Source organism: Pseudopipra pipra, chromosome 2 (genome assembly GCF_036250125.1).
Source record: "Pseudopipra pipra isolate bDixPip1 chromosome 2, bDixPip1.hap1, whole genome shotgun sequence".
In the NCBI taxonomy this organism is placed as follows: domain Eukaryota; kingdom Metazoa; phylum Chordata; class Aves; order Passeriformes; family Pipridae; genus Pseudopipra; species Pseudopipra pipra.
This window is the reverse complement of record NC_087550.1, coordinates 40201270-40222048: the sequence shown is the minus strand read 5'-3', so window position 1 is coordinate 40222048 and position 20779 is coordinate 40201270. Positions and strand designations below refer to the sequence as shown.

General features: G+C 35.0%; 1 protein-coding gene across 7 annotated transcripts in view; it reads right to left on the bottom strand.

Annotated features, from left to right (window-relative positions):
• CNTN5 (contactin 5) overlaps positions 1 to 20779 on the bottom strand; it is a 605150-nt gene that overhangs the window by 415141 nt on the left and 169230 nt on the right. For 6 of the 7 annotated variants that reach the window (XM_064645131.1, XM_064645132.1, XM_064645133.1 and 3 more), the window contains one exon: positions 10889 to 11029. The exons of the other annotated variant lie outside the window; for it this stretch is intronic. The gene's annotated coding sequence lies outside the window, so the exon portion shown is untranslated. The remainder of the gene's footprint in view (positions 1 to 10888; positions 11030 to 20779) is intronic. 7 annotated transcript variants of the gene reach the window in all.

The window sequence follows — 20779 nt, the reverse complement described above, 5'->3', positions numbered from 1 at the left end:
CCAATTTTATCTTTGCTAAATCTCTAGAATAACTATGAACAAAACTGAAGATTTGCCTAAAGAAGAATGAGCTATATCCACCCTGTTTATATCTTTAGCAACTTCTTCATAATAGGATGTTATCCCTACAGGGAAGTAGGTAAGTGAATTTGGTTAAAACGGATGTATTTTCTCATGCTGCAGAGTCTCGTAAATTATGTTATTGAAGAGGCATCCAGTTTACACGTAGAAATTGTGATGTTCCACCACCTTTCTTTTCCTAAACTTGAAAATAAAAAGATTTCTTTCACTTTGAAAAAATAAAACAAATGTTTATCTCACCTTCATGACAGAAAACTAAACAAAGTTTCTCTCAGTTCGACGTAAGTTTTGCTATGGAACTGCTGACGCTCGCAGTGCTATTCTGTTTCCCTTCTACTTAGGTGTCTTGAAACATTGTAAGTTTCCACAAATCAAGGGTTTTGGTTTAAACTAACTAACTTGGGGTGAAAGAGCTTTAGTATCTAATTCTGGAAACGAAATTTTACTGCATAAAACATCTCAAATGCTAACTAGGATTACTGTTACAACATTTAGCTGCTGCATTTTACTTTCTAGAAATAGTCGATTACCTAAATTTATTTTTATATTGTCTGCCTAGTCCTCATAAACAATTCCAAGTATAAATTCTGTAAAAGATTCCTTGCACTTTAAATAGGTTAACATATCACTTTTATGCACTTACTGTATGAAAAATTATGCTGAGATTTATTTTCATTTTCCATGAGTGAAAGAGCTTTCTTGAAAGACAGTGGCTTTGAAAGTCTGGCAAAAACGGGCATAGAATCTCTATCAAAATCCTTGTTTTACAACATTCAAGAATCCCACTTTATTGCATTCAGTCACAGAAAATCCCTCTTGAAATCCAGAACCTACAGAGCCCACAAGATAACATTTCCATCCAGACTATTCTTCCTTCCTATATGCTTCCTTCCACATTGCATTATTTATTAAAAAAATCAGTTATTTCTTTCACTATTCATGTTGAGACCTTGTAGTCAAAACATTTTTTTTCATCTAACTAGGTGTCAATTCTTTATCACATATATCACGTCAGAATATTCTGAGTGATAATTAATTTACTTGGTCTTTTTCTTAAATTAATGCAGACTCCAAATTTGACTTACCATTCACAAATAAATAAATCACTAAATGTAGCATCTGAACTGGGATGATATTTAAATGAATATTCAATTATAATACGCTTGTGGTAATAGGACTAAAATTAAATTTCACTTTTTGTGCTTCAGGAACTCAAATCTTAGAATTTCCAGTAATATTTTAGGAAAACTGTGACCCTCTTTCATTTTAAATTAAGAATTAATTGATCAGAATTTGAAGTAAAAGAAAACAAGTACTAAAAAACTACTTTTCCTCTATTTGCTTTACAATACATGATGAAGTACAAGTTTCATTTCAAATAGTGTACTAAAACTTTCAACTTTAAATCAAAAAGACTACACACTCTGTTTTTAACATAAAAGAGACATTCCAAGCTTTTAAAGTTCCTTAAAAAATAATAATAAAAAAGAGTATAGTCACTTATTCACAAGATTTATTGATTGTAACTCTTTTTTCTCATAAAGTACCACTGTTCTCCCTTTCTGGCTAGAAATAAACCTAAGAGAAATCACCCTATAAATATTTCCCTTTCTCAGATACTTCCACTAGGATGATGCATGTTTTTCCTCTGTATATATATCCTTTTTGTTTTTGCCACTAAAAGGAGTGCAGTGAGCAGCCCCAACTTCTATATTTTTTAGAATCTAAAAGCAGGAAATCACAGCCCCACCATATGCAATGATTAAACAGGAGATAAATTCATGAACTAACAGGAAAATTGAGCAACAAAAATAACAATAAAAATAAATTATGCATTATTAAATGTGTCTCATAAGAGACAAAAACAATAAAATCAAAAGGTGTAAAAGGAAAAAAAAAAGATAATTAACTTGGGAATGATGTGTAAAACTATATTTTCCTTTTGCCAAATCACTCATAGAAAGTTAATTTCTATCAGTTTTTTAAGGAGTTCTTCAGTATGTTCCTTGTCTTGAAAGCTCCTACTTTGGTGACTGTCATGGTCTTGGTCTGAGCAAAGCCTGGTTTCCTGGGAAAGCAGAGATGTGCACAAGCACCTGGTGTCAACCTGCATGAGTGGAACAGTTCCATTTAGCTATTTCATTTTGGAGTTGGAACTGGGAGAGTTCCCACCAATATTAAAGCAAGGGATATCATGTCAGTAAAAGCTGTTTCCTTTTGCTCTCTCTCTCGAATAGAGAATGTAAAGTTTAGAGGAAACTGTTACTGTGCAAATATCACCAGAAAAAGCAACTGAAGAATTCTCCCGAGAAAACAAATTAGATCAGTGATGTTCTTACCTTATCTTTTATCTCCCTCTGATGCTTCTGAATTCAGGAATTTTTAAGAGGAGTTAAACATTATCCTCTTTCAGAAAAAAAAATTCTCATCCCTTTGGATGCCTGTGTCTGCTTTTTGTACGTCAGCAAGAGTCTGATTCATGCTCCCGTAAATTAAAGTTGATCTCAACTCAGAAAAGAAATCTTTTTCTGAATTTTTTCTTATGAAGATGAAAATGCCCAATTTCCCACTTTTTCTGAGAACTTTCATGTCTAGAATACTGTGTCCGGTTTTGGGCAACTCTGTACAAGAAAGACAGCAACTAACTAGTGGGAATACAAGCTATGTCATCGAGATGGTGAGGCTGGAGCACTTGCCCCTTAGGGAGAATCTGGGGGAGCTGGGTTTGTTCAGTGTACAGCAGAGATGGCCTTGGGGAGAACTAACAGCAGACCCCAGTGCCATGAGGCAGTTGCTGAGAACACATAGCCAGGCCCTTCAAAGCCACACATACTGGAAAGATGATAGACAAGAAGTATAAATTGAAATGTGAGAGGTTCACCTGAGTATAGGGAAAAGCTGTTTCACCATGAGAACAGACAGGCAGTGGCACAACCTGAGAAAGGTTATACAGTTTTCATCATTGAATGATTTCAAGACCCAATTGTATGAAGACCTAAGCGGCTTGGTCTGATGATCTGCCATGAGAAAGGTACTGGACTGAAGACTGTCCAAGGTCCTTATTCTATCTGAACACTATGATTTTATGAACTTTGCATTTTATACTGAGCTACTTCAGTTTACCAGATTTGGTAGCTATGTAGTTTATTTCATGTGATAGAAAATACCGGCAAATATCAGTCACAAGAAATTATTTTACAGTTGCACAGTCAATAAATATCAAGCCTATACTTTCAAAGAGCTCCCACACAATCTAATAAAAAGACATGAAAACCAAGGTAAAAGCTAATTGTGTGTGTCTGCCAAATTCATTAACTAATGAGACTGTTGACTTCTAAAATTGCTTGTGTCAGGTGGTAATGACAAACTTGATAATACAGTGCTTGCAAAATGTCATTAAACATTTTGCATTCATTTCTATCAGTATCAAATACTAGATTAAGACAATAAAAATGTTCATATGAATTTGAAGGAATTAGTTACAAATCTTCTTTGGGAACCCCACCGAATATGTGAATAAAAGGATAAAGATAGCTTGCATTCTGAGGGCTTTAAATAAGAAATATGCTCCTGCTATAAGGAACAAATACCAATAATTAGTATAGTGACAACAAATAATACTGACCTTTGGTTTTTCTCATCCTATCAAAGCAGAAGTAATAATTTTCCCCCACAAAACTGCTGATAAAGGAGTTGTGCTGCATATTAAGGATATTTAATTATGCTTATTATTAGAGTGTCTCTGTTATACTATGTAAAGCTTTTCTTCTTGTGTGAGACTATGGATTTGATACTATTTTTTAAAAGCATTGCAAAAGACAGAAATATATCTCATTTGCTAAGACCTCTTCTCTGCAACACTTGAGATATGAATGGTTTGAAAACACAAGACAAAATCAAAGTATGTTGACAGCCTCTTTGTCGCTCATTCTAGTCAAGTAGGTTTTTTTTCAAGTTTAGGGAGATAGAACAATTATAGGTATGTATTTTCCAAATACTTCTGAAAACTTGAAATATATATAAATATAATACTAAAACAGAAACATGCATGGTATATGAAGCTAGTTATTCTAAAACATGCCTTTATAAATTGTATAATGAAAGTTCTATACAAGACTTTAGCTCTTTCAATGGCCTTTTATTATCAACTTCAATTCAACAGTTTTCTAAATTTTCTATGCTGAAAAAAATTATGAATAATACAGGCATCTTCCAAAATTGCCTCTAGTTTGGGTATTTCCACAGCTGGCTATCAGCCAAATTTGTGAATTCCATCTAAGATGGTGATAGTTATATAATATCTGGAAAGGCATGGTCAATGAGCTGTCTTCAAGATTCAAATGCTTGTCACTTTGAACATTTGCATCCACTCCTCACAAAGTACATGTGGCTAAGAATGTAAGACTTCCTCCTGCTCATTTCTTAGAAAAGGATGGGCATTTGTGTGATATCTTCCCCAGATTCCATCTTCCTGTATCCATCCCCAATGAGAATGAGTGGCTGCCTTTTAGCTAATCTCAGCCTGGCTGCTAGAAGACAGCAGTGCAATGGGCACAGTCTCATACAGCCAGGTTTGAGACTGGACTTCCATATTCACAGTGTGGAAAGTACATATATTTTGGTCTTTATGGAAATTTTAGACCTGTTTTTAACGAACAATGATTTCTTCTTGGATCTCAATGGTTTTGACAGGTTTGACCCATTGCTGCTTTCATGACATGCATGGTGCCTCCCCAAATCAGACCTAAAGTGGGGGGTGGCCCTACCCCACTTAGTTTTGCAATAGTTAATCCTTCAGCAGTGGAAAGTGGCACTCTCAGTGGAGTGGCTGTGCATGCAGTTCACTTTTGTTCATGCTGGGATTTTTGATGCTATTATATCAGTGCAGGAGTCTTATCTGCTTCAAAAATTAAGGTATGCTTTGTGGCTTACCTGGTAGCAATCTGATAGCAAGCTGCCACAGAAAGCGGAAGTCTTACTCCCTTGAAATTTCCCATCACATCTAGTATATTGGTTTAGCCCCAAACTAAAATGAAATGAAACAAACCAAAAGAGAATCTCTTCCTCTGGATCAACCAATGATGTATTGACTGTACAATCTATAGATCTGCTACAGGGAGGAGAGGGAAGCAAGGAGAGAACTGAACCACATATTTTACAATGGTTTACAAGCCTAACCAAGTCATTGGTTAGGCTTCATTGTAATGCCAAACTGAGACAAAGTAACTATCTTAGGGTAAATTTTTTTTCTTCTTTAGATCACACTGAGATGCATAAAAAAATAGTTTTTTGTAGGGAGACAGATTTATAAGAGATCTGAAACCTGCATATGTGCAATTAGTTAAAAGAGTATTTCTATTTTCCCTATTCTGCTACAACGGAAGGCAGTGAACCACTATTAATATATTACACATTAGATTGTCATTAGTCTGTAGTAAAGTGTAAATATATATATCATAATTTAATCCACTAAATTATGTACTCAGTATTATTGAAAATTATACTAATATCAAGACCATAGTCCAATAGAACTTCAGATATTAATCTGAAGATATTTTAAAGAAGTGTATTAACATCAAGTCTCAATTTTGCAGTGCTTTAAACTTTGTAAAGTTACACAGCAACAAAATATAAGCCTTCATCACAAAATTAAAGCAATTTGGAAAAACATACAATTGCAGTCTTAAAATAAAATGGGTTCAATGTCTAAAGCCTTGGCTATTCTAGTTATTTCTATTGCAGATGCAAAATTAGGAAAGGGGAGAAACAATGTCCTCATTTCAGGCCTTAAAAAGATTAATTTTCTCAGAGCACAGCCATGCATATTCATAACAAGATATCGGTCATATAAGCCCCAAACCATTCAAACCTTATTTTTGTAATTAGTGTGATTCTATTAACCCTATTACCTGTGATTCTCTAGCCTGTGTTGCTCTCCTCACCTTGAGAAGAAAGTTGTTACTCCTATGAGATGATTCAGCTGCTAGCAAAGCAGTGGCTGAATTGATACACTTTGCAACCAGAAGGCAAAACTTTTGATGTATTATTGAAATTTGAGCTCATATGTGAAACAGACTCCAAAAGAAACCTTTTCTGATTAGAACAATTACATATCAAATAGGTTTGATGGCATTTTCCACCTCTAGTATTTTAGTTCTGTAATCAAGTTAAAGTTATGCAGGTGACTTACATGCTTAATGCAAGCTTAAACATCAGTCTTAAGTTAGAAAACAAATACTTATACATGGAAAGTCTGAGTCATTGGTGTATAGAAAGTAACCTTTGATATTACCCTTAACATGATTTTTGCATTAATATGGAAAAAGTATGATGTACCCAGCATTTCTACAGAAATTTAGATGTAGTTTAAAAAACCCAATCCAAAATAAAATATTTCATTTCAAATACACAAGATTAGAAATCAGTTTGCATAAACAGTAAACATTTAAAATTTTAGATCCCTTTAGCTCTTCAAAATTAGGTATGTAACATGCAAGAGCAAGTTATCTCAAAAGCATAACTCCCAGGAAAAATCTCTTTAAGGAAATTATTTTGCTCTAATTGGATTGGAGAAACATTGAATATTCAAGTAGTCAAAATTTCTTTAACTAATAATTAAATTCAGGCTCTTTTTATTTCATTGTAAAAATCACATGGTGTAGGTGATTTCAAGCTTCCTGGTTCTCAGAAAATTATGTAAAGCTAGAGATACAAACAATCAGGGTAAAATCTAAAGTGATTAATTTCGTGAACAAAAAAATCATATCCTAATCATGAAATTATAAAGAGATTGAAAACCACAATATATACAGATGGTGTGACCGTCTCCTTTGCACTTTTCTAAGCCCACAGAGCCCAAAAGTAATCACACAAAAAAATCCCAGGAAAAATGTTACATTCATCACCTTTCTTTTTTAGCAAGGAGAGAGTTAGCATAAATAGCTTTAGCTGGCTATATGCTGGAAAAACAACCTTGTTAGACTGGGAGAACGATCCCCACAGAATGTAACCTGGCAGAAGGCCAGAGGCCATAAGGAAAATTCCGAACCAGTTGCAGCAGAGCAGCAACCCAGAGTTAAGTATCAATTTTCAAAATAATTGAATCATTACTTAACACATGAAGCACTCAATAATACAATATTTTTTTCCCCTGGAATAAATTATAATAAGCATTAGAAATGAAGTCAGCAAACACTTTTTTTTTCCTACAGTTTTGAGTGAGTAGAATTTCTGGCAGGTACCCAAACAGGTCACCATGAGTAGGATAATGTGGCAATCTGTTATCATTAGCTCTGTTGGAAAGGTTCTGAACACACTAGAGAGAATTAAATGACCTGGAAAACTCAGTCTGTGGAAAAGTCTATTGTACTCATCTCCGTTATCTCCACCTCTACGCATCACTGGAACAGTGGAACAGTAAGATTTGCAGTGGTGACAAAGATAAAGGTCATTTTTCTGGTTTTCTTTTATCCAGCAAGAGTCGTTTAAGGATTGTCAAATTCTACACATAGAGAAAATGACTAATTTGTGTCAGGTCCTTCCACTCTCTCAGTATGTTAGTCTATTGATATCTTCACATTTGGAAGGCATTGCAGATTTGTATTTTTGCAAATCACTGTTACTTTTATTCCTGTCCATCACTGTTACAACAGTCAGAATTTCAATAATAATATACAAACCCCCCTATACAACACACTTTAGGAATTGTTTTTCCTAACTAGTGCAATTTTTTCCATCTAGACTTGAAAGAAAAATTCTGAACAGGTCTATTAAATCTAATCACTATGCCAAGGTCTATGGTAAAGATAGATACTATAAAGAGAATGACATGGCCTATTCAAAAATATGCATCAGAGAGATTTCTATTGTTTATGTAAGCTTTGTTGTGTTGTTCTCCACTTATCTGAGTGATTAACTTAAAATGAGGAATGAGACTTTGACATGTGCCAGATATTCTGATTTAACAGTTTTGTATGTAACCCTTATTCCTGAGAAATTCAACAAAAGATAAATCCACAGAAATAAACAAATAGAAATAGGGGAAATAGCAAAATCTTAGGGGGAAAAAAAAAAAAAGGAGATATTTTACATTTTGTGATGAAAAAAGATAAAAGTATTCTTTGTGTGAAAGATAAAAGTATTCCTTGACCTCAAAGACGAGAAAAAAATTCAAGGGACTCTAGGCATGGAAGCTCAGTGTTTTCCCTAAGACTGCTTTATTTCACACTCCGTACTTATTCAGCCTCTTCACTGAGGACATGGACTACCAAAGATATTGTTTTGAGGGCGTATTTGTCACCATTAAATAAGCAGCTTCTCCTTAGGCATAACATTATACCAAATTATCTTTCTTGTTTATAGAAGTTGTGCTGGTTTCAGCTGGGGTAGAGTTAATTTTCTTCACTGTGGCTAGTATAGGTCTGTGTTTTGGATTTGTGCTGAACACAGGGTTGATAATACAGAGCTGTTTTTATTATTGATTGTCAGAGAGTCCACAGGGCCAATTTTCTGCTTTTCATACTGCCATGCTGACATGGGAGTCTGGGAGAAGGCACAGTCAGGATAGGTGACCCAAACTGAACAAAGAGATATTCCATACCACATGACATCATGCTCAGCATTTAAAACTGTGGGGAAGCAAAGGAAGTTGGGAACTTCTGGAGTGATGGCAGTTGCCTTTCCAAGGAAACATTATGTGTGTTGGGGCCCTACTCTCCTAGAGCTTGCTAAAAACCTATCTGCCCATGGGAAGTAGTGAAATTAAGTCTGTTTTTATTTGTTTTTGTACATGGCTTTTGTTTTCCCTATTGAACTGTCTTTGTCTGAACTCATGAGTTCTCTAGCTTTTACCCTTCTGATTCTCTCCCTAATCTTGCTGGTGGGGGAGTGAGAAAGCTGCTGCATGGGGCTTGGTTGCTGGGTGGGGTTAAACCATCAAATACATGTATTAAAATACAGCACAATTTGTGTTTCACTGGAAATATATATTATTTTTTACATAGAAATTTCTATAAGTGAGAAATTTATCATTTATTAGGAATGAACTACATGGATTTAAGAAACAGACACAACATTTAGTTCTGCTCTCTTGCAATAGAGGATGAAGTTAACATCAGGCACAAAGGCTGCCAGAACAGAAGTTTCTTATGTGACTTGTTATTATAGATTTATGTAGGAAGAATATCTACGTAAATGATCCTGATTATTTATCAAAATTGGAATACTACAAGCCTCCAGTCTAAAGACTAAAAGAATTCTGAAAAAGTATACACAATTATTTAGCCTAAAAATAGTTATTTTGAGAAACAGAAATCTGTGGAAAATTAAATGCTCAAACAAAATTATGACTTAAACTTATCTTTTGTGTTCTTCGGCAAGACAGAGAAGGAATAATTTTTCATTTTTATCTAGAGAAAAAACCCTCTCTTCTCTCCTTCTGTCACCCCTTGCTCCCCAAAGATATTGAAGACACCCCTTAGATTTCAGAATGTCTGCTTTGCATGCACTCAGAGCCAAAATCTTTTATATAAGAAATATCCCTCAATAAATCTGCTACTCTTTTAAGGTTCGTACAGAAAAGAAAAAAAAAAGATAAAATTCACCTGCCAATCTTTCCTATGCATTTAGTGGATGCAATACATTTTCAAGAGCAAGAAAATGAGTTAAACTGTTTTATATTTAAAATGGCACTGTGAATCTACTCATATCAAGTTTATCGATTTTAATTCAGTTATGTCTGTTTGGAGGTCACTGCCTGTCTCATTCATTACAATGGCTCTCTGGTTTTCTGATATGATTCTCAATTAGTTGGGTAGGCAGGTAAAACACTTGACATCCAGCAACGCTTCCAAATATGAACTGCCACACATTACACTTTAGCAAGCTCTTTATATTAACCCATTAATAAACCATAGTTTGAGGTTGAGAATAAAGACTCAAGTCAAAAATTAATTAGAGGTGTTCTGAACTACATGATCATAAGTCATTCAGCTATGAAATGACAGATCACACCAGTTAACAGATAACTACAGATGTTCACTCCATCTTATTTTCATCTGTGGCTATATTCATGATAAATTTAAAGTGAATAACCATCATTCATCTGTATAATGAATATCAGATTCAAATTACTCATACCTAGAGCTGCTGTATAACTGTGGTTTGTATCTCAACAGGCTCTTAATGAGCACACCACTTTTCTTGTTCAACTGCTTCATTAATACAGATTTGTATTTATTCAAATACTCTAGCAAAGTGCGTACTGAGTTACACAAAACAATATAAGTTAGGAACAAACTTTGACTTCTAAAAGGGACATTATCCTTGACTTTCACGAGGTTTGCATTGTGATTGTGCTTTCAGATTCCTGCAACAAACCCACCATATTCAAGGACTAGACCAGGCCACACCAAAATACCTGGGAGGTTAGAAGTGCAATATAGACTTTGTGTCTTGTCTGCAAAGATCTCCAGAGCTAACTATATGCCACTAAACATGGGATAAAAATGATTTTTAAAGAGCTATTCAGTGCATTCAGGTTAAGAGTATACTGCAGTGACTATTTAAAAACATCTACAAGTAGCGGTAGACACTTTCAAAACCATCCACTAACTCATTATGAGGAACACAACAATATTATCCATAAAACTGGATTTGCTTTTTTAATCTGTGTTCCATTTGTAAGCTTATTCAGTTTAAATTGCTGTTGAGAGCATCTCTGTTTGATTTGAACCTTATGAACTAATAAAGGCAAATAATAAAGTTCATAAACATATCCCAAAAACAGTTTAGTTTAAACATCCACTACCTCAACTCTCCAAATTGGCTGTACAGAAGTTGTCTTTCAAAACAGAAATTATCTCCACAGAATAGGTCTTGTATGAGTCAAAACTGATGATGCTCAGGAGCTGAGATGAATCAAAATGTATTAGGACTCCTCTTCAGTAATCTGTGGAGAAAAAAAAGGTTACATGTATGTGTAGAGCTGTATTTGAAGTCTTAGATCTCTCAAACCTTCTTCTGTGTGGACATACGTTCATTTGGCTCTTTATGTTTCATTCCTTGAACTTCACATGACATGGCAGCGTTGTCTGGCTTTATGAATTTAATCTGAGATACCTGTCTTGCTCCAGAATGGATACAGGATTCAAATTGCTTTGTTTTATGTTGTTCATAAGAGGATAAAAAAATGCTATTTCTTACAACAGTAACAATAAAGCAAGAGAAATTAAGGGTTCTTTATTATCTGTTAGCCTTTAAAGAAAGGATAGTACTGGGAAAAATGGAAAAGTTACAAGTTTATCAGCCTTTTATGTTTATGTATAGTCATCTATAATGGGAGGAATACAAAAGAATTTCTGTTGTTGAATTTAAACTACCTCATGAGCATTTTTCTGAAGATGTTTTCTCATAGTATTATTTTTTAGAGTGACCTTTTCCAGACAACATGCAATTACAATTTCGTTGATTGTTTCATTTTCAAAGTACTTATTTACTTATTATGCTAAAAGGCATGTGTCACTGTTTAGCTTATTATCCTAAAAAAATACAGCATAAGATTTCCTTAAAATAATACTTGTTTCAACTACGTAATCAATAAATTAAATGAATAATGGAGAAATCACAACAGTTTTAAAAAACTTGAACAATTGTTAGCATCCTCAATTAGAAAAAAAAAGAAAAACCACAACCTCACCCCCATAAAAAAAATCCCAAAAAATTACTGTTCTGACATTACATGAGCTTTTGGATTAATTTTCACATGAAGGCTGAAAACCAGTCTTTATCCTGCAGAAGTCTTTATTAACTAAGGAGTTAACACAGTTATGTCATCTTAAAGCTCTTCCTTTTTTCATTTTCTTGTACGCAATCTGAGTTAGGTTCTCAAAAACTTCTTCCCTTGACTTTCTCAATCTTTCATTCCGACTAAAGGAGTGAGGAGAATGTCATGTTCCAAATTACTTTCTACTTTACCCATTTTCCTGGGAAACAGTCAGCAGCTAGGAAGTGCATCTATTAAATAATTTTGGACGTAGTCAAACAGAAACAAACAAATAAATAAAAGTCAATTAAGTGTCCTAGTCAGACCCGTCTATGTCATGGACAGGAATTGTATTAGATGTCCAAAGTTCATCTACCCAAAGCACTGTGGTAGAATTAACTACCAATTTCATAGCTAATGCACTTGAGAGTTATGAACAATCTTCCCTCACTGTATTAGCCTTAGAGTTCCAACTAAAAATTTTACCTAGACCTTGCCTTTGAAAAGGCAATGAATTCAGGGGTTGGAGAGTGGCTTTAACTTACATTGCATATTAAAAAAACAAACAAACAAACAAAAAAACAGCAAAAGGGAGAAATTCTGCTGCTGTTCTCATTAACCTTTTGTAGCCCAGCCTCATGGATAAGAATTTACCTAAGTGATATTACAGCTCTACCCCATACTGCTTGAATGATTCAAAGCTACATCTGCAGTCCAGTAACCATTTAGATTTGTGAAGCAAAGGAAGGCAGTAAGTTTTGAAATGACCAAGAAACTATGTCCATTTCATTTTGCTTTTGCTTATCTTTCTAGAGTACAGTTTTCATTATGTAGTAGTAACAAGTAGTTTTTCTGTATATAATATAATATATATGACTCTAACAAACAACATAACATAGAGGAATATAGCTGTGGTATGACAAAAGTGACCTTGAACGATGAGACACAAGATGGAGTGTAGAGAGGGGCAGATACAATGAAAAGAAATAGGACACAGGCTGACGATGGAGATCCAATGGCTATAAACAATACACTAATGGCCAGCAAATGAGGTAAAGACCTGGCAAAATCAGTTTTACAGGCATCAAAGAGAACAAAGAACATCTAACTAACATATGTAAAGTACACCATAATTAGTAATTCCAGAAGAAGCATGCACTTGAAAAACAGTGAACAAATATCAAGTTGTGAGCAAGTTGGCAACCATAGAAAAATGTCCCTATGTGAGTTTTAGATGAAAAGGAATAAAATATCCACATGAGTACCCATGAAGGACAAAGGATGTATTAACTAGCTGTACTCTCTCCCCATGACGAAGTCAACCTTTAGATCTAGGAGTTACAAAATCAAACTTAATAGGACAAGAGTGCTAAATATCAGGAATATGTGTATGGAAATTTCTTCCGTGATAGTATCATTTTTGTTATTTTCTATTTCTTTTTTTTCCTGTAATAATAAGAAATGATCTGATAAATCTTCAAGTAGACAGGATTTAAATTATACTAACAATAAACTATTGAATTTACATACAAGATGAGTTTCTTTTTTGGCCATAAAAATGTCTTGAGCATAAAAATTTCACTTTTTCACAGCACCTTTTGAAACTCATTCCTAGATATTATTAGGATAATCAATCATTTGCCTGCAAAGTTTACAACCACACCTGAGAAAGGAAGATATTCCCCTAAGAATTATGTCATGCTGTAGTTTTTCATATATATGTGTATATATATATATGTTAGGGTTTATATTTCTTAGTGGAAATTAGAAACAAAGATATAAATTGTCTTTTGTAATATTGCCAAATCCCTTACCTTAGGTATAGTTTGAAATTAACTTTTCTGTTTCTTCAAGTTTCTTTCTCTTGCATAAATTACAGAGGTATATATCCGTAATCTGGATGTGTATAATATAAGCTATTATTCTGTTCATCCATATACAAAGACAATACATTATTTTTTATTTAAATTTTAGACTGATTTAACATGAAGTAACAGAAATTATTCATCTGAGTTTTCATTACTAATGGTCACAGATTTCATTTTAAAAAAATAATTTTTAAAATAAAAATAATTCTGTATTATTTGCAACTTTGAACTGAATGTTAAAAAATAATTGTGAAAAGAGTTTACACTTTAACATGGAATTATGATGCATTAAGAGGAAAATAATCACAACTTATTCAAACATTTTATTAAATACAAACATCTACAGATCACTGAATTCCACAGAAGGTAGGCTGAACATTAGGTTTCAGTAACTGGAAGAAACAATAAATCACATCTTTTACAGCCCATTACACCCAAAGGTCTAAAACCTTTCTATGGCTATTTGCAAGCCTCAGAGTACTCCTGCTGCAGAGTCTTATACTTTCCAACTTTCTGTGACTAATAGATGCAATACTACAGAGTGAACAGGAAATTAGAGTGGAGAGAGATGTAAAATCAGTATCCACACAAAGGCTATGCAGGAGGGATGTGAAGAATAGCTCACTGTAGGGTTATGCCATCTCCCAGTGAACCTCAGACAAGACAGATTACATTCTCATTAATGACCATTTAAGAATCAGTGAATTTTTATATGTTAGAAAGGGGAAGCAGTTATAAAGATATTAAATATTGTGGAAGGGCAAGGTAGGAGAGCCAAATAGAGAGGTAATAGATTTGGGGAAACATCTGATTGAGAGCTGCTGTAGTTAGTTAGAGAGTTATATAGATCTTTCTCCTGCTTTTGACCTCCCACAGGAAAGTTATGCCCTCTTAAAATTTCATTCTGTGATGAAGGTAAATCCTTCATTTTTTCGTTAAAATATCCTAGCAATTGACTTGCCCCTCTGCATTTATTAAACAAATCTACTGTTTCTGATATACCATGGTTCAGAAAAATTGTTACCTTTTGTTCACCCGTCTATTCAGTAATTCCACTTTTTTTCTGAAGCGGTCAAATCAGATCTTCCTCCCACATAGTTTAGCCTCTTTCCCACTATGTCAAATGGGCTCACAGTCCCTAGCTACTTCAAAAACCTATCATGACAACATCAGCCGTGTGGAAGAAAGAAGCTTCTCCAAGAAATGTAATAGCTCCTGCACTGAAGTAGGGGAAATTCCAGGCATCCCTAGACAGATAAAGTGGGTCTCACTATCTGTGTCTGTACTACAGGCAAGAGGTTCTTGCTATGAAACCAGGCTACCTGGTGACTGCAAGGCAGACAGCACTATCCTCAGCAAGCAGAGTTTTCATTAAGATCAAAGACAACTATGTTCGTAAATGTCCTCTGGGAGGCCTCATACTGTATGTTACACTGAAGAATATGCTGCTATAAAAAAAAAACTAGTATTCCCACTGTGTATGGGTGTTTTAAGCCTGCTTTTGAATTCTTAGTGAAATGTTTTTCATTCAGGATATTTTTCTTCCACTTTTCTTCTTCAGTTTATTTTTGGTACTGTACAGTCTTCACAGGTGAAGATTACACAGAGCATATGTATAAATCTTAATGGCAGGAAATTCCTCCTCAGACTCCTTATCAAGTGTACTGGTCATTACTGGTCATATTTCAGCCCAAGCCTTTTTAAAGACAATTTGAAATAGAGCTTAAACACTTACAATTACTCCATCAGTTAGCAATTTTTCCCATACCACATTATCCTTTAATCTCAGCTTTGAAATTATAAAAATTTATAAGAATAAAACATATGACACATACCTTAATGAAACACGGGCAAGGATTGTTACTGGTTTATTCGTCAGTGTTAAAGCAATTCTGTACTTTTGTGATGGGCAATAGTTTGGTCAGCTGAAGGGAAACTGAATCTAATTCTGAACTTAAATTAAGAAGGAAATCATTCCACTTAGAAACTAAAAGTCAAGTCCTTCAGTGATAAGTGAGTGGCAAGTGATGATCCTCTTCCCTGTCTTTCATAGACTTGACCAGTAGAAAAATTTTTATAAAGCCTCTGAATCTAGGAATTTGTTTCAAATATATGAATATAGTTTGAAGCTCAATATTTTCAAACAAATAATTTCATAATAATTTTTATTCTGATAGACAGAAGTGGACAGTGTTGTTCAAGTCTTTAAATATGTAACAAAAGGTCCATCTTTAAAGGATGTCTTGATATTCACAATTATTTTTGTACTGCCTACTGACATATAGTATCCATCTACAAGCTTCATAAACAGGAAGACACTATGCCAGAATAATCCTTCTTCCCCCACCTGCGTTATAAGAACAATAATAATGATGTCTGTAATATCTGTAACACCTAGCACTGCTGCTGTCCGCAGTGTATCATGATTTTTTTGCAATAGAAGTAAATGTTCATTTTCCAGAAGGAAAACTATGGAGATATGAACTGGCAAGTGAAAAGTCACCAGCAGCCAATGTCAATAAAGATGAAGGTTTTAGTGAGCATTTCCAGTAAATCATAAAGTTCAGTAGTGGAAGAACTCAATTGTTTAGATACAGATTTTTAAAGAAAAAAATTCTATGGCAGGAGATAATTCTTGACCTTATACATGAAACTTTGAGGACGCATGTTTAGCTCCAAAAGAAGATAATTTGCAGATGTTTGTAAGTGGTATAACATTTAGATCCTGTTTCCTGTTTCTCTAGCATCAGGGGAGATGCCTGTAGAAGATGAACAACACAGTGCTGCATGCCTTAGTTTGGCATTTTATTCTAAGTCATAACTAATACTATAACCTTTTGATATGAGGAGCCAAGAAGTTTAAAAACAGGTAAAGTGCTATCAAAAGAAAATTCCTGCAGGTCTGGGAGCTGTGAGCCTGGAAACTGGGCCTTGGGACCAGAAACATCCTTAAAAACTACAGCTGACCTCTTCAAAGTACAGGGGAACCTTGAAACGGGTATCCTGAGATATCATCAGTAAGTGCAAAACTCAAGAAACTATAACAACAATCTGAAAAAGTGGAAGCTGTTCAGGAAAATAAATTTGGGCTAAAAGAAAAGAAACATCATCACCTTCCGGCTGTTCCGGCTGAAGAATAGACATTAATAGTATCTACTGGCTGCTCAAAATGGTGTGTCCTGTGCCCTGTTATGTCTCTATAATATAAAAATTAATTTTGATCCAAAATGAAGCCTCTCTCTCTGAGAACTTCACATGCTCCACATACTTTTACTTTTCTAAACAAATTGAATTTTGCAAAAACTTTCTGTGAGATCTTGGACTCTTGTTGGGAATGCCTGATGGACTCTTGACTCCATGACGTCAATCATTTCTGAAATGAGACTGCCTCTTATCTTATTGGTCTCCAATTTGGACACACTTTTGGAGTTGGTTCAGTTTGTCTTTTATACCTCTGGGATGGTTGGGTCTCTCTTGGTGACTGGTCCTACCCTTTGGGATGGTTTGGCCCTTCCTGAAATCTAATTCACTTAGCACTGGTATTTTATATACATATAAGTCATCTATTGTAAGCATATCTGCAGTTATATTGGTGAGAAGTTCCTTCACTAATGATAAATTCACAGTAACATAAATAGCTATTGTTTGTTGTTATACTCATTGTTGCTATATAATTGATTGCTGCTACCATTGACTGCTGCCATACTATTGATTGATACTAAATAATTGATTGTTAATAGTAATTTCTAGTTGTACCTGTTTATATTCAGTTTATTAATCCTTTTTATACTTGCCAGTGAAAATATTTGTGGTAGTATTCTTACTAGTGGTGATATTTGAAGCATTTTTGATACTCTTTAATAATGTAGAGAAATTTTGAGGAAAAAAGCCTCCATCTCCTTGTGTATTACAGAATCTTACAAATCAACTGTGACAACCTATGTACACACACAGGCTGGGTAACCCTGGAGTACCCAGGTCCTGGCACTTTGTTATTGAGTTTAATATCACCTTTTTTTTCATGCATATTGTCTTGTCATAGTGCAATCTCCTCCAAGTGCCCTGTCATTCAATTAGACTTGTTCCAGCACAGTAAAGCATAGGTACTTTGACAGGGAAAGAAAACTATGAGTGAGTTCATTGCTCAAACCTGTTATCAAATTCCACTCCAACTGAATCTTTGTGTTCACAGATTGGGCCATGTTGCTGGACCTTTCTACCAGACATGATTCTGCTGGCACTGCTGCTGCATCACTGTTAGTCAAATAATACCCTTTGGAAACCAGCCCACTGTCATTGTTGGTTGCCAGTGCAAGTAATCACCTCATGGTAAACTCCTCTGAGCTCAAATTCTATCTGTTAGCTCAGATTCCTTTTAATTGTGGCAAAATGCTTGTTTTCAAGTCTAAATAATGGGATGCTTTCTTTCACCTTTGTTACCACAGATGATTTTTCAAGGATATATGTCACTTTCTAGGAGGAAAGACAGAATTATACTAAGGAGTTTTTTTGACTCATAATACACCCAATAATATGGATCAGTGTGTGGTGAAGACTGGCTTGAATCTTGTTTTTGACGAAGACCTGGCGAATAGCCACAATCTAGCAAAGTGAGTCTAAGTTTCAGCTGGGTTATTTCCCTCCGGTAATTTTGTAATGCTTCCAATATATGCAACTTAATAATACTAACATGGCTGAGTAAATGTCTCATTATATAATAGAAGCAATCCTAAAATGTTTTATAAACATTTCCAATAAACAGCCTTATGAAGAGTATGATTTTCTATTTGCAGATTGGGAAATCAAGAAACGCTATTTTTCAAGGAAGCATTTAAAATAATAAAAGCTTGAAACTACCTTGGGTTTTAAGACGTTAACTTTGAAATGCTTTAATACTATCATAATTGTTGAATATGTCAAGCACCTGCAGCTCTCACCACTCTTAACTGCTGTTCTCTGTATTGAGCACTTGTCAGAGCAAAACTCTGTGGCAGGTAACAAAAGGAAGACGCCCAAATTTCATGCAGATGCTTGCAAATTTGGACCTCCTAAGTGATTTGCATGAAGTCAAACAATGAATCACTATCTAAACAGTAAAAGAAATTAAGTCTCCTGCCTGTCACTGTACTTTACTTTGAAAACATGCTGCTTCTCAGATAGCAGAATTCCTTCCATTAGAGAAGAGTGGTCTATTAAAGCTGCAAGGAAAATAGCATTATTTAATAAGTCACTACAAGGGAATAGGTAATGCAAGAATAAAGGTCAGACAACACATAGTGCCTGTAACTAAAAAACAGTAAGGACAAAAGATAATTGAACTATTCTCTCATCCGGACAATGTTACTGAGATGCAGCATCATGATAACTGCAGAGTGAGGAGGGCTTAGTGGATAAATAGTGGTCTCAGTGCCTTGTTGTTATTCAGAGCATTTTCTACCCAAGTTATGGTGAAAGCACGTTACACTGGGAAATGACTCATAGGTACCACAATTGTGTGCAAATTAAATACGGGTGGAGTAAACAAGATAAAAACCATCTAAATATTTTAGAGCTAGTCGTACAAGAGTACATTTCTCTGTTTACAAAGGGGATGGTCAGGGGGTAGATATGTACTTTGAATGCTTTAAATATATGAAAATTCCTTTCTAAAATATGTTTAGTTAAAGCCATCTTGAAATTGTGATAGACAAACTATTCTGGTTTGGAACAGATCCCAGATTTAGAACCATTAAGGGATGAATACTGAAGACATTCATTTGTACTAGCAGTGCTACTGCAACATACACAAGTGTCCGCTCACTGACATTCTTTTTATTGTTTAATGTGAGCCCAAATGACTGGGCTAAAGATTGAAGTCCTCTCCATCATCCTGAGACTATTAAGTGCCCACAGTTGTCCTCTTGCTCCCTTTCCCACATTGCTCTATGTCTCAAATCCCAGTTAGTTTGCAGCTAGTGCTGCAACTGCAACTGTCTATCACAGAGAACCCATTAGATCTTTGTTTCTTCTCATTCCTGGAGGTCTGAATACCTTCCTTTCTGCCTTCCTTCTCTTCCTCCATCTCCCCTTCCTTTGCTTCTCTCCATTAACCTTAGAAGTTTACCTCTAATAGAGGCTAAAGTAAAATGGGAGGGGGGGAACGCTGCTACATCTGGGAAGAATTCTTTATAGATTCAGATGAAAGTGCATGGCTTAGCCAATCACAGGCCAATATCTCTATGTGTTTGTCATGCTTTATTCTTTTTTTATTTTAATCTCTCAGTGGTTTCCAAATGAATAATACTCTTCCTATTATTGTTGGAACACTCTTGAATATTCAGTTTTGCTTTGATAAGTTATTGAAAAAGTCATCATCTTACTGGTGCATGGAGAAATATTATCAAGTAAGACCTCTCCAGCTTATCTTGTGACACAAGTCATAACAATATTTATAATATCAATCTTCTAAGAACATACAGCCTACTCAGGGAACTACAAACTGGTCAGTCACATCTGTCTGGGAAGGCTATGGAACAGCTAATGCTGGATACTATTTCCAGACATGTGAAAGACAAGAAATTCATCAGGAATAGTCAGCATAGTTTCCCCAAAGGGATGTCATACTTGACCAGCTTGATAAACTTCTATGATGAAATGACTAACCTTGTAGAAGGGAGGAGAACAGTGGGTATTTTCTACCCGGACTTCAGTAAAACCTTTCACACTGTGTGTCACAAGATCCTCGTAGATAAACTGCTGGTGTATGGGCTGGATGAGAAGATGTTGAGGTGAACTGAACACTAACAGAATGGTCGTGCCCAGACAGTGGTGATTGGTGGTGCAATATTTCATTGGAGGCCAGAAACTGGTGGTATACCCTGGGGGTCAATATTGTGTGCAGTCCATTTTAATATTTTCATTAATGATTTGTATGATGGTATTCTCAGCAAGTTTGCAAATGACACAATCCCACAAGGAGTGGCAGTTACACCAGAGGGTTGTATTGCCATACAGAAGGACCAAGCCAGGCTGGATAAATGGGCTGTCAGAAACTCATGAAGATCAACAAGGAGAAGTGCAAAGTCCTGCA